The sequence below is a fragment of the Macaca nemestrina genome, chromosome 11 (genome assembly GCF_043159975.1).
Source record: "Macaca nemestrina isolate mMacNem1 chromosome 11, mMacNem.hap1, whole genome shotgun sequence".
NCBI lineage: Eukaryota > Metazoa > Chordata > Mammalia > Primates > Cercopithecidae > Macaca > Macaca nemestrina.
In genome coordinates, this window is record NC_092135.1 from 5,626,101 (window position 1) to 5,641,593 (window position 15,493).

Consider the following 15,493-nt stretch of genomic DNA (forward strand, 5'->3'; position numbering starts at 1 on the left):
GTTACAACATCTGGAAAGTTGGCCCTAAGTAGGGGTACTCAGCAACATAAAATTGTACAAGGTGATCAAGATGCTATGTAAACAGTTTTTCATGGTAGCAAGCACACTGCTGAGCAGATTTTGAAATATAACACTCAAACTTAGGAACTGAAGGCACCTTGGCTGGCTTTATCTGCCTTTTTCACTTAGCTTATGTAAGCTATGATTGGTTACTTAATCTCTGTGACTCTTATTTTCACATTTGCAGAATGGGGAAATTAGTATCTCCAGTGTCTCATTATTATGCAGATGATAAGCACTGCTTTTAGGGATATTGCATTTACCACGGTGACATGTAGAAGGTGTTCAGTGTTTGTGCCCTTTCCTGCTCAGCCCACCGCAAGAACAACCCACCCAATGCCTCTTAATGTTGTGATACTAATTGGTGTAAGTTTCCTCTAGAGGCCTAATAGAATTGTAACTCAGTTAATTCGTATAATATTTATTATAATCTTGTAGATGTGGAAATTAAATAGAGCAGCACTACCTGGAATAATAGTTCAGATTTGTAGTAAGAATGACTTTGGGTTCTACCCTTTAAACCAACTCTTTTTTCATGTTAATACCCTGCCTTCTAAGAATGAAAGGGAATTCTGTGAGTTCCTCCTAGTTGGGCATTGGGCATATCTTCTGTCTCTGGTGGCCTGACCCAAGTGTCTCCTCATCTTCAAAATGTATACATGACCTTCACTAGAAGAACTCAGAGCACCACAGCCTCCACCAGGGCTTAAATAGATATTTACACTCGAATTTAAATATATATCTATACTCATAGGCTTCTATATATATCTACAACTCTATGCTTACATAGTTATCTATACCCCAACACTTATATAAATATCTGTTTTCCTAATTTACATAGTTATTTGTGTCCCTAAGCTTATATGGATATCTATACCTCCAACTTAAATAGATATTTACACCTTAACTTATATAGCTATTTACACCTCTAACTTATATAGATATCCATAACCCTAGACTTATATAAATATTTACACTCCTAAACTTGTCTAAATACCAAATGCCTAATTTAAATATACCCCAACACTCTGAAACTTATATAGATATCAACAGATCTAATTTATCTATACTTCTCAAATGACATATTTACACTCCTAAATTTAAATGAATATCTATACCACCAATTTATTTAGATATCTATACCCCTAAACTTAGTATTGTTCTAAAAGAAAGTTTTAATTTTTACAACTCTAAAATTGCAACCCAGTGGCAAGAACTGGGTTTTTCTACTAAAACGTTCCTATATTAGAAGGTAGATATCATCACTGGTAAGTGGCTAGGCTGTCATCAAGAAAAAAAAATATACAGTTTAAAGAGTCAGAATTTTTTCTGAAGCCCATAATTTCTGTCTGTATAGCTTTACTCCCATTTGCCCATCTGGTTTGTCCAGATGGAATTTGTTGCTCTTATACCACCATCTGTGTTAGAAATTGACTGATACTACGTATCCTAATAATTAGATGAAGATATATAAGGAGTTTTGAAAAATCACCTTGTGGAGATGATAGCTTTGTTAGGGGTAAGTTTCGATTTGTGACCTAATGAAATACAGTACAAACTCTCTATCGAATTTGAATAATCACTTATCAGAGAAGGAAGGTGGAGATTTCTGAAAAAGAGAAAAAATAATCAAAGAACTATTCTGGTCACAGATACACTGCCTCCCTCCCAAACAAAACAAAACACAATAAAAAATGTTGGAAGAAAAATTGCTTCTTTAATCTTGAGGACCCTAGGTTCCACAGATAAGCATGACTATCCATGCCACTGACAGACTGAGTGTGGAGTAAAAACTGAGATGAGTAGGTAAATTACTAAGGATACACTGGACAAGAGGGAACAGCATATTAGTTAACTGCCACTTAAAACACTGAGTACTTACAAATGTTCTGAAGTTAGCCTTCCCAGGAGCATCTCAGAAACTGATCAATGTCATCAGACCCAGGTGCCACTGCCTTTCTGCTCAGTCATCCAGAAGATGCCCTTTTTTTGTTTCTTGTCTGGTTGTCTTATGTCCACATGGCGGCTGCTGCCACCACCTGCTTCATGTTGCCTCGTAGTAGCTTCGCATGAGGGAAGGTCATTCCAGGTACTTTTTAAGTAAAGGAGTACAGTCTTTTCTCAGAGCTCATTGGCAGAGTCACCTTATATTTCCCTGGGCAGAATAGGTTCCATGCTTACTGGTAAGGCTGTCATGAGGACCTGTTATCTCAAAGCTAGGCACAGTCACATCAAAGCAGAAACAGCACATCCTTATTACAGTTTTGCAAGATGAGCAAAGGGGCCTCACAAAAAAATAGCTACTCAAAATTCTACAACTGCTATTGAAAGGCACATATCCAAGCCCTATTTTATTTTCACAAAGATATTTTCTCATGCTGCTGTATGACTCTATCTTCTACAACATCCTTAGAGGGCTAAACATTGGGTGACTTTTTCCAGCTCATGAACAATTTCTCAGCACAGTAAGCTCTGAGCAGTGGGACAACAGAACCTAGAAAGGGGGGAAAGTGATTATTTCATTTATTATTAAAAAAATATAACTGACACAATTGTGGATATTTATGTGGTACAATGCGATGTTTTGAGGCATTATGTAATGATCAACTCGGGATAATTACCATATCTATCACTTTAAACATTTATCCTGTTTGCGGTGACAGCATTCAAAATCTTCTAAGTATCTTGAAATAGACACTACATTCTTATTTGCTATAGTCACCCTACTTAATAGACTATAGAAGTGTGTAATAGAACACCAAAACAAGGTGAAAGTGATTCTTAAAGCATAAGGCACAAAAATTTGAGAGCCTCTGAAGGATCCCTTTGGCTTGCTGCCTTGCATCTCTGTCTTGTCTGAGAGAGAAGAGAGCATTTCTGTGGATAGCCATAATGCTATGGACTGAAAGTTTGTGTCTCTCTAAACTGGTGTGTTGAGACCCCTATCTCTGATGTGATAGTGATGGTAAATTTTGTATCAACTTCATTTGGCTATGGAATGGACAGTTAGCTGGTAAACCATGATTTTGGGGTGTTTTACTAGGCACTGGAGTCCTAGTTGCCTCTTAACTCCTTCTAAACTATCCTCTTCAGTCCCGTATTCATTCACCCTGTGAGGGTGTTTCAGGACGAGACTAGCATTTGAACCAGTGTACTGAGAAAAGATAACTCTCACCAATGTGGGCAGGTGTCATCCCTGTGAGGGCCAAATAGAATAAAAAGCACACAGATGAACTTTCTCTCTCTCTCTTCTTGAGCTAAGGCATCCATCTCCTGCTCTCAGTCATTGTAGCTTCTGGGTTTGGGTCTTAGGACTCTGTAGTGCTCCCTGCTCCACTGTTAGGCTTTTGGACTTGAACTGAATTGCCCACTGGAGTTTCTGTTTCCAGCTTGCAGACAACACCATATCATGGTTCTTCTCAGCCTCTGTAATCACATGAACCAATTCCCATAATACGCCTGCTCTTGGATATTGATATATTCTACTGGTTCTGATTCTCTGGGGAACCCTTACAAATACAGTGGTGGTATTATTGTATGAAGAGATGGGGCCTTTGGGAGGTGATTAGGACGTGAGGGTGGAGGTCTCAAGTGGGATTCACTCCTTATAAGTGGAGACATAAAGGAGATGATCTCTCTCTACCATGTGAAGATACAGCAAGAAGGCATCCCTCTGTAAACCAGTAATGAGGCCTTCACCAATAATGAAATCTGCTGACAGCTTGATCTTGGACTGTCCAGCCTTCAGAACATTGAGAAATGAATGCTTGTTGTTTAAGTGACCCAGTGGATGGGATGGCAGCCAGCAGTTATGGCAGCCAGATCTGACTAAGAGACAGAGGGAAGGCGAGATGTTCATTTCCATGTCCCCAGAAGCGCCTGTGTCACCTTCCTGTGGGCTCCATCCTGGCCTGCTGGTTTCCACTAATTGGTTGTTAAAAGTCCCTTTGTGTCCTGGGGGATTAAATCTGCCTGTGGCTCACTTTAAGATTTGCCTCCAAAAGCCATAAGTGCTAGTTCCAACATGCAAGTCTACATGAGGCAAAGCCATTCAGACAAATCCCGGAACTTCGGGGACAACAAACTTTCCATGCTTTTTTTTTTTTTGTGTGGTTTCACGATTTTTGAGAAGCATGTATTCTTTCCAGGGGACAATATATATGATAAAGAAAAATCTATAGATTAGAGGGAGAAAGTAGAAAAACCTCTAAGTTTATGTGACAACATAAACATGTCAAATCATGGCTTCATAAATTATATTACCATAGTCTACTGAAAAGTGTGAATAAAAATTGTAATTATCTCTCAATTTTCAAAAGACCTTTATGAAATAAATCATCTTGGGATTTTTGAAAACTTGCGTAAAATCAAGAGTTAAATGATTTCTATTTTAAACAATTGAAGTTTTTATTCTCAAGGCATGATTAAAGCAAACCCTCTCATTCAGTGGCGGTAACTCTGGAGGACCCTACCAATAAGTATTTCATGCTCACAGTGCATTATTTGGACCGTTGCACACTTTTAATCTCTTCCTATGTCAGTGTCCTTTTATTTATTCTGATTGCTTCAAGAATAATATTTCAATTAGGGCTAATGATTTCAACAAGTGTGTTCAACACCTAGTAATCCCCTTCCACAGGAAGAAGGCATACCACGAGAAAGGCAGCCTGAAACGTTGTAGAAATGAGGAGGAAGGTGGAAGGTGGCTTTGGAGTAACACCAGAAAGTGATTTTTCTTAATAATTTTAAACTAATTTTTGCACCAAATCTATCTATCTATCTATCTATCTATCTATCTATCTATCTATCTATCTATCTATCTATCTATCTATCTATCTTTATTATACTTTAAGTTCTGGGGTGCATGTGCCAAATCTTTATGGATGAATATATGAATAAATAAGTTATTTACAAAAAGTATACATATTTGAAGTTGAGAGAGATCTGAGAACTTATGTCTTTGATTTTCCTTCATCTTACAGAATTATAAATTGAGATAGTGTGCTTGGATAACTTATAAAAAATGACGCTGGCATTTTCTGATAGAACCATATCTAGAACTTTGAAGACTTGATTCAGTATTCCTTCCATACTACTACGCTAAATCTGAATCAGAAAAATTGATGAACCAATAAATAGGTTTCATATCTTCCCTTGTTAGGACATTCAGTAACACTCACAGAAATTAAGAACTTCTTCACACAGCCTATTCTTAGTCCTTTCTGCTGCAACATGTCCACTCATCTGAAACAGCATTTTTAATCTGAAGATAGTTATAATTTCTTACTCACTCACCTGTTCGCTAAGCTAAGTCACCTCCATAAATCATTGTCATATGCAGTAGCTGTATTTCTTTTTTTTTTCTGTGAAAATCTGGGCATTCTATTATTTTACGAGATCCAAAGATAGCTCTGTCTCTTTTCATAATTCAATTGGGATCCCACAAGGGCAGATTCTGTTTGTCCACAATGGATTCACTGCTATTTGTTTCCTGTTTGTACCTTACCTATGTTCCATACAACAAATTAAGAGTATCACACCTGTTTTGTATCCATATCTATGATTAAAACTAAGAGCACTTGCCCTTATGGGTTATCTTCTTCTGGTCAAGGGAAATATTACACTTTCCCTCTCTCAAGGTAGGTGTAACCACATGACTAATTCCGGCTTATGAGGAATGAATGCACACGTTGTGTACCATTTCTGGCCTCAAGTCTCCCATAGACCATCTGAGACCCTCCTCTCCTCTTTCTTCTTGTCAGGTCCACTGAGGAGGCTCCAGGCTCCAGATGGAGAAGCCACAGAGTGATGGAGCTGTCTTCTGCCTGAATTGCCAGGAAGACCTTTGACCTGGAACATACAACTGATTTTGCGTGAGTGAAAAGTAACGCTTTAAAGACTTCAAGATTCTTTGTTTCTACCATAGTATGTGGCTTATTCTGGCTCATAGCTTTAATTAGAATACTTTATTATTTTTTAGGATTTTTAAAAATTTAAGTCTGAGAGAGTAAAGTTCATTGATTTATTTTTCTAGTGATTCATTTTTTATACTTGGTTCCAGGCAGTATGCTAAGAGCTAGAAACCTCAAAATAAACAGAACCCAGCTGTTCCCTGTAGGTCTGGAAGCAGGAAGTCTGAGGCAGGAAACAAACAGTAGCACAACCAAGAGATAGATGCTAAAATAGAGGCATGAGTACAGCACTATGGAGAACCAAGAAGCAAGGGCTTAATTCTGTCTGGAAAGTTACAATGGCTATATGAAGAGTTGAGCTTAAATAAGGGTTGCATATGCATTAATTCATTGGGTAAAAGTTACCAGAAGAACATACCACAGAAAGGAAATAGCATATTCAGTGGTACAGCATGAGAAACAAACTTATTAAAAAGTTTCCAGGCAAATCTAAAATGGAGGCAATGTTTGGAGATGAAGGTAGAGCAGCAGACAGGGATCAGATCACGGAGGTCTCGTGTGCCATGATGAGGGTTGTGGTAGAGAACTTGTGGATGTCTGTTAGTAAGTAGGCTTTACCTTGATTGCTATCTGTGGTGGTTGTGTGGTGAATACTTGAAGTGCTGGCTAAGATGGATTCAAACAGTGTATACACTTAATATGTGAAGTCCACCATGGGAGAGTAGAGACGTAGCATTACATGATCTAATATTTGCAGTGAATTAGCATAAATCCAGTACACATGGGAGTAATTCATTCACTAAAGACCACAGCAAATATTTAGGATTTTACACTGCCTTGTAACTGTGATTGATGAGGAAATATGTGGAATTCTGTGTAATTGTGCTCTCAAATCAGCTGACAGGTGACGTATTTTTAAAAAGGCAGAAACAAAAAATAATAAAATCCTTAAGAGACCTGCAGGATTTTTTTTTCCTTCTTTTTGGCTTTTTAAAGAAAAAAAATTATTAACAAAACCAAAACAAGAAAATTCAAGTAATAAAGTGGAAAAATGCATAGTCTCCAAATTTTATCATTCAGGAAAAATTGTTATTAAGAATTGGGGATCTCCATTCCAGACAGGACTCCATGTGTATACACAGAGACTGATTGAGAAGTGAACGGTTTGGAGCTATGTTGGGGATGCAAGCTTGGGAGTATGAAACTCTATCCTAGGCTATTGCATATCTGTTTACAGGAATTAATACTATTTTGTAGAGATTCTCTACATGGAAGAACCTGATGGTTAAGACGGAAACCACAAACTACCACACGTTTAAGCTGTGGTCCACACATTATTCTTTAGATTCAAAAATTGAGTGTTTATGAAATTGGCTTTTTGTTCAGGATCACACAGCTGTTTGAGACAATAATATAATGTATGCCTGACCTAATGTGATGTTTTACTTGACCATGTTGTCTGGTACAGGTCATTGTCAAACCCTTTGGTTTGAGATTTATCTCCACAAATTGGGAATTTGTTTATTAAAAACAGGAGAAACATTTGTCTAGGGCAATCACGGCTTTCTGAACAGATGGCTAAACCCCCAGAAACTGAAATACCATGTTTTTCCCTTTAAAAACATAATCTATAAATGTTGAATCTAAAAAGGCACATATGGATTGTCTGAGCAGACCACCATTCATTTTATTAAATCACATAGTAGGTAGATTTCTCATTTTTTTTCTGAGACAGAGTTTTGCTCTTGTTGCCCAGGCTGGAGTGCAATGGTGCAATCTCAGCTAACCTCAGCCTACACCTCCCAGGTTCAAACGATTCTCCTGCCTCAGCCTCCATAGTAGCTGGGATTACAGGCATGTGCCACCATGGCCAGCTAATTTTGTATGTTTAGTAGAGGCAGGGTTTCTCCATGTTGGTCAGGCTGATTTCGAACCCCCGATCTCAGGTGATTCCCCCACCTGGGCCTCCCAAAGTGCTGGGATTACAGGTGTGAACCACCGTGCCTGGCCAATTTCTCTAATTTTTATAATTAGTAATTGTTTAGGATATGACTATTCTCACTGCATTCTAATATAGATTGTTGATGAGTTCCCAGCTTAACTTTCTGTTGGTGAACACCCAAAGTTCCTCACTTGCCTTATAGGCCTGGAGACCTGAGAGGGTGTGTACAGAAGGTGAGAAAAATCCAAAAGCAATCGTGGAGAAAAGATGAAGAATGTTGCAGCTCTATCCCAGCAACCAGTAAACTAGAGACTTGTTTTAAACATCAAAGTTATATGACAAAAATGGTTACCACCAAAATATTACAGCACATGAAGAAGAAAAAGAGTCAATGTTTGAGGCCTTAAAGAAAATTATGTTCAATTGACAATAGTTTACAAACAAGCAATAGCTTACTGTCATAACTTACTGTTAACTTTCACATTACTCTAAAAAAGACCGTAGCCCTGGAGTTATACTGTAACATAAAGATGCAATGAAAGCAATTATTGTCTATTTAAAATCAGAACTACAAAGTTTATGTAGTTTAAAAATGTTTGATAATTTATGTTTAAAAGACTGTCAGAGAAAGTATGAGAGCAAAAGGGCCAGAAAAACAGTGCCACGGTGAATAACAGCTGGCTACAGATAGTTTTTATGTGTTCCCACCATGCATCTTCCTTTAAAGGGGCATGCAAAGGAGATGCCAACCAAAGGCTTTGGATTGCTTTTGCATATGGCATATGCCCTTAGGGAATAATTCTGGATTACTTAGGGATAGCCACAAAGTAATAAGAAAGAGATACCCTATCATCTGTTTTACCATTTAACACAACAAAACCTGCAGTCTTCTTGACATGGATTTACTGCCGCTAGCATCTCTTCTGGTCCACAATATGACACGAATTTACTTTTCTGATGCATTCTGTGTAAATACATGTCTGGCGAGAAATATTTTATCTGATGGGCATCTCGATGGAAAATTTTATTTCTAAGGTAGGAGGAACTTAAAGTGGTCAAAGAAATATGGCTATAATAAAATGTATATTCTAGAGGAAAAGTGAAGATAACAGCAGCTGCAGAGAGAAAAATCCAGAAAATAATAAAATATATAAATTTTTAAAAAATGAGGAGGGTCTTAATAGATGTGTTTATTTGAAAGCTATAAATGCAACCGGAGGGTTTTTTTTTAAATTCAGAACTCCTATATTTTTCTTTGGGGACAGAAATATTAGCAGTAATGGGGTGAATCACAGAGGCAAGAGAAACCTACAGAAATAGACCTGTGCACTTTATAAAGGCATATAAACTTCACAGTAAAAATTCAAGGAGTGTGTACTCTGAGATGAAAAATGGTAAATTTAACCTCAGGGTTTGATTGGCTTTAAATTGATAGAATAGGAGAAAAACGAAATGCCATAGCAGAGATTGGATGTGAAGTCTCAGCCAGCCTGGTGACTAATCCTTAATTCAGATGGCTGAGAAATTGACTCTCCAGACACACTACTCACTGGCGTACAATTAATTTGTGATCTAGCCCTGCCCAGCAGGATGGGTTCGGGTCCAGGTCCTCCCCAGCTGAATTTCCCATTCAGAGGTAGTTTTGAGGTCACAGAAGCAATACCCCTGTACTGAACAAGGAATTGGGCAAGCACTGAGGGGATAAAGCAAAGCAATGGAGGAAAATAACAGCTATCCTTCCAAATGACTGAGTTCTAATCAGTTTCTGCCTGTGCTGCTACACTGGGTTCTATCCATGTGACCAAACACTTTTCACAGAAACACAAGGCACCCAACTCATAATAGTAACATAGGGGAATACTGACAATGACGGCAATGCTGTAAATAAAAATTAGTATGATACCACTCAACATTTAACATTTTAATAGAACTTATAGTGTTCAGGAAATATTTAAAGCTTACGTTTTTATTTCATTTTATAACAGTGCTGTTTTGGAAGGCAGGGAGTAATTGACAAAGAAAATTATCCTACGTTGTTCAATGAAAACTGACAGTGAAAGAAAGAAATTAAGTATTTGGCTGGGCGCGGGGGCTCACGCCTGTAATCCCAGCACTTTGGGAGGCTGAGACGGGTGGATCACGGGGTCAGGAGATCGAGACCATCCTGGCTAACACAGTGAAACCCTGCTTCTACTAATAAAAAAAAAAAAAAAAAAAAAAAAAGCCGGGCATGATGGCAGGTGCCTGTAGTCCCAGCTACACTGGAGGCTGAGGCAGGAGAATAGCTTGAACCTGGGAGGTGGAGCTTGGAGTGAATTGAGATGGTGCCACTGCACTCTGGGTCTGGGCGACAGAGCGAGACTCTGTCTCAAAAAAAAAAAAAAAAAAAAAAAAAAGAAAAAGAAAAAAAAATTAAGTCTTTGAAAAATAAGACTGGTGAATTAATCAGTAGATTGTGTTCCCTCTTATGCCTTGTTAAAATCCTTCCTATTAGCAGGGTAAGATGACTCAGATTTATCCACTTAAATAAATAATTTTATTTCTCCTTTCTTATTGCTTTTACTTTTTTTTCCCCTCAGAAGAAAAGGTCATGGAAAAGGTGAAGGCCATTTATATAGGCAGGGAGGGTTTTTGCTCATTATTGATCTTTTTAAATAGTTTTATTGATACTTGTTTTAAAGGTTATGCCAGTTTGAATCTCCTGAGAAAAAAGCTGCTAAGATAAAGTTAAGAACGCAAGAGACTTAACGATGAAAGATAAAGCTGAGAAAACTTTAAAAATTCAATGTTGATCTGATGTCTGTGAAGGACAGGAGGATAGGGAAAGTAGAAATTGGTCGAAGCACACTGTGTCTGAAAAGTGTCCTACCTAGGACAGAAATGGCCAGGCCCTGCTACTTTCACACTCTCATTATTTAAGGACTTAACAGATAGTGTGGCACCAGATTGAATGTTGAAGCATATCCTGTGGCATAACATCAGGTCCTTCCTTGAGGAAGAGACTAACAAAAGACTCCCTTGACTGACAAGGTACACTTACGCTGTGAGAATCCATGTCCTCAAACATATTTGGTGGGCAGTTTCCCCAGCTTCACAGTAGGCCTTTCCTTCAGAGGAGGACTTGAAGACAAAAGTTAGTAGGACGAACATTTTTTTTTTTCTCAAAGTCAAAAATACATCCTTAATGCCACATTTACATTAACAGCAAAATCATTTTCCACTCATATCAACCAAGCATATTGTACTGGATTGTAGACATTATACCTTTCACTGGTACCGTGAATTTGGAACGCTGAATTAAAGTGAAACCCTAATGAAAATTTAAAAGAGAATGACAATCAGGCAGCCCAGGATTCAAGTTAGTCCCACAGTATTTTTTCTTACCAAAAAATGTTTTAAGGTATATGAAGTTGTTGCCAACATTTAACAATTGGGAGATTTTTATATATGAGCCCTGGTAACTGTTTATTTTGAAAAACTCAAAGATCTGACCGTACTGAATACTGATCCCATGTTTTTTTTGTTTTTTGTTTTTTATAACTTTAAGTTCTGAGATACATATGCAGAAGGTATAGGTTTGTTACATAGATATACATGTGCCATGGTGGTTTACTGCACCCATCAACTAGTCATCCAGGTTTTAGGATAAACATTTCTAACACTGCCACTGGTCACAAGGCACTGACTGGTTCTTGCCACTCCCTTCTCTATGCTTCATTCTACATCCTCCTGACGTGGCCTCAGAGGCTTCCCTTTTGCTGTTACTCATACCTTCATTATTGAAGAGTCCTAGCCCCTGCTAACCATTTCCTCTCAGGCCATGGTCGCAGCACTTGCTTAGTTCACAGTTGGGCAATCGAGTAGTAAAAGGAAATCAAGTTAATGGCCAGAATTTCCTACATACTCCTGGTGCCCCCATTGTATAACAGCAACTTTATATCCTCCAGCTAATCAGTCATACCTTGTCATGATGGTGACTCCATTTCTTGCTTGCTGGCCCTTGCACATAAGGAGTTAATAGTGCCTTGATGGCTGCCCTTGAAACCCTATCTATGTCCCCAGGCGCAAGTGCACTCCCTTTGGGGACCAAGGCTCCTAACTTTGCAGCAGTCACAGTTGTTCAGTTGGGAAGGAAAAGTCTCTCATTGGGTCACTGAGAGTGATAAGTGGCATTTCTAGCCACCTGGTTCCTAGACACATGCATTCTTTGTACTGGACAACACAAGCCCTTGCTCTTGGCGCCTCCTCCACTTTGGCATCCACTCTGGCAGCGCTTGAGGAGCCCTTCACTCTGCCATGGTATTGTGGGAGCCCCTCTCTGGGCTGGCCGAGGCCAGAGCCGGCTCTCTCTGCTTGCAGGGAGGTGTGGAGAGAGCTGTGCAGGTGAGGACCGGCCAGCGCAAGTTCTGGGTTGGCGTGGGCTCCTCGGCCCGCACTCGGAGCTGTGGGCCGGGGCTGCAGGCTCCCAGGCAGTGAGGGGCTTAGCACTTGGGCCAGCAGCTGCAGAGGGTGCCCCAGGTCCTCCAGCAGTGCCGGCCCGCCCGCTGCTGCAATAGAATTCTCCCCGGCCTCAGCTGCCTCCCCGCGGGGCAGGGCTTGGGACCTGCAGGCAGTCATGCCAGAGCCTCCCCACCCCCCTGCTGAGGGCTCCTGCGTGGCTGGAGCCTACCCAACGAGGACGGCCCCCTGTGCCTCGGAGTCTGGTCCCATCGACTGCCCAAGTGCTGAGGAGTGCTGGCACACAGGGCAGGACTGGTGGGCAGCTCCAGCTGCAGCCCCGGTGCTTGATCCACTAGGTGAATCCAGCTGGGCTCCTGAGTCTAGTAGGGACTTGGAGAAAATTTATGTCTAGCTAAGGGATTGTAAATACACCAATCAGCACCCTGTGTCTAGGTCAAGGTTTGTGAATGCACCAGTCAGCACCCTGTGTCTAGCTCAAGGTTTGTAAATACACCAATCAGTACTCTGTATCTAGCAAGGTTTGTAAATGCGCCAGTAAGTACTCTGTGTCTAACTAACCTAGTGGGGACTTGGAGAACTTTTCTGTCTAGGACTCTGTGTCGAGCTAAAGCATTGTAATCACACCAGTCAGCACTCTGTCAAAATGGACCAATCAGCTCTCTGTAAAATGGACCAATCAGGAGATTGTGGGTGGGGTCAGATAAGGGAATAAAAGCAGGCTGCCCCAGCGGTAGTGACTACCTGCTCCGGTCTCTTTCCATGCTGTGGAAGCGTTGTAGTTTCCCTGTTTACAGTAAATCTTGCAGCTGCTCACTGTTTGGGTCCACGCTGGCTTTATGAGCTGTAACACTCACTGTGAAGGTCTGCAGCTTCACTCCTGAAGTTAGCAAGACCGTGAACCCACTAGGAAAAAGAAACCACAGACACATCTGAACATCTGAAGGAACAAACTCCCGACTACCATCTTTAATGGCGTGAACCCGGGAGGCGGAGCTTGCAGTGAGCTGAGATCCGGCCACTGCACTCCAACCTGGGCGGCAGAGGGAGACTCCGCCTCAAAAAAAAAAAAAAAAAAAAAAAAAAAAAAAGAACTGTAACAGTCACTGCGAGGGTCCGTGGCTTCATTTTTAGACACAGCAAGACCAAGAACCCATCAATTCAGGACACAATTTCTTATTCGGTAAGTATATTGCATTCTCCAAAATCACATTATTACTGGGTGTTGTCTCTGAGTTGCTCCTTCAGCTGAGGCTTCCACAGGTCAGTCCAACACTGTATTAGGATGGTTTTGAATGATGCATTGTGCAACATAACTAGTGGAACCTATAGTTATAGGCCCGCTTCTGCAGCTTCTTCACTGTAAAATGAATTCCCTGGTGAGAAGCTATGTTGCAAGGAACTTAATGCCTGTGAATCAAGAATTTTGTGAGCTCCAGATTACGGTATTTATTGTGATTCTATAGGTTATAAAGGCAGTCCATACCTAGAATTTGTCTATTCCTGAAAAAAATAAATACAGGACTGCAGATTTCCATTGAAATAAATTTATTACCAAGTAGTTGTTTGGTCTCCCCCCAAAATGATGGTGAATTGAGTTTTCAGTATCAAACCCTGTTGCTGGGAGATTGGTCATTCAGTGTTGGCGGCAACTACAAGGGCCTTGGTGGTTGGTAGTACATACTGTTGGGCCCACGCAGAGCCTGTGACTCTACCGTTGTGACTTCTCAGTTCATAAGCCCAGTGTGCCATTTGTGTGTCGCTCATGACAGAATCTGTTTACTGTCAACTGGCCAAGTCATTTTTTCTTTTCTCTTTTTTTCTCTTTTTGTTTTGGGTAAACTGGCTAGAAGTTTATCAATTGATTAATTTTTTCAAATAATTAGTATGTGTTTTATTAATTTTCTCTATTGTTTTCCTGTTTTTAATTTTACTGATTTCTGCTTTAATATTTTTATTCTTTTTATCCTCCTGGCAATAGGTTTAACTAACTCTCCCTTCTTTAGTTTTCTAAGGTGAAAGTTTGTAATATTGACTTCAGATCTTGCTTATTTTCTAATATGTGCACTTAGTGCTATAAATTTTCCTCTAGGCACTGACTTTGGTACATAGCACAAATGTTGATAAATCGTATTTTATTTTCATTTCATTTAAAATGCTGCTTAAATTTCACCTGAGAGTCTTTCTTACAAGTGAGTTATTTTAAAATGTGTCATTTAATTTCTAAATAGTTGGGATTTTCCAGCTATTTTTCTCTTATTAACTTCTAGTTTAATTCCCTAGTGGTTTGAGAACATACTTTACATAATTTCTATCATTTTATATTTGTTAACGTGTGTTTTGTAGCCCAAAACGTGGTCTATCTTGATGAATGTTGTATGTGAGCTTGAGAAGAATGCGCATTCTGCTGGTTTTGAATGGAGTATTCTATAGATGTCAATTATACCTAGTTGATTTATAGTGCTGTTCAGACCATTTATATCCTTACTAATTTTCTGCCTGCTTGATCTGTCAATTACTGGCAAAGGAGTGTTGATGTCTTCAACTATGATAGTGGATTTGTCTATATCTCCCTTCAGTTCTGCCAGTTTTTGTCTCATGTGTTTTTGACATCCAGTTGCAAGGTGTATAGAATGTTTAGGGTTTGACAATGTCTTTTTGGAGAAACAACTTTTTTATTATTATGTAATGCTACTACTCTTTAGTAATCTTCCTTATTCTGAAGGCTGTTTCATATGAAGTTAATATAACTACATCAGCTTTCTTTTGATTAGTGTTATCATAGTGTGTGTCTCTGTTTTTCTTTTAAACTGTAGCAAACACAGAAAATTATCCTTTTAACAAATTTCCAAGTTCCGAGCACAATATTCTCAACCATATGCATATTATTGTACAACAGCTCCCCAGAACTTTCATACTACTTGACTGAAACTCATAAAAACTTTCTCCTCCCCTCCCCCAGACCCTGGCAACTAACATTCTTCTTTCTATGAACTTTATTATTTTATAAAGGTGTAGTCATGCAGTGGTGTGTGTGTATTTGTGTGTGTGTGTGTGTGTGTGTGTTTCTGAGAAAGAGAGGGAAGGACTAGACTGGCTTATTTGACTTAGCATAATCTTA

At 39.5% G+C, this 15,493-nt stretch overlaps 1 long non-coding RNA gene across 1 annotated transcript in view; it reads left to right on the forward strand.

Moving 5' to 3' along the window:
* Positions 1–15,493, forward strand: part of LOC105492443 (uncharacterized) — a 224,102-nt gene that overhangs the window by 121,527 nt on the left and 87,082 nt on the right. The window contains exon 2 of the long non-coding RNA XR_011609497.1: positions 5,823–5,933. This is a non-coding gene — a long non-coding RNA (uncharacterized lncRNA). The remainder of the gene's footprint in view (positions 1–5,822; positions 5,934–15,493) is intronic.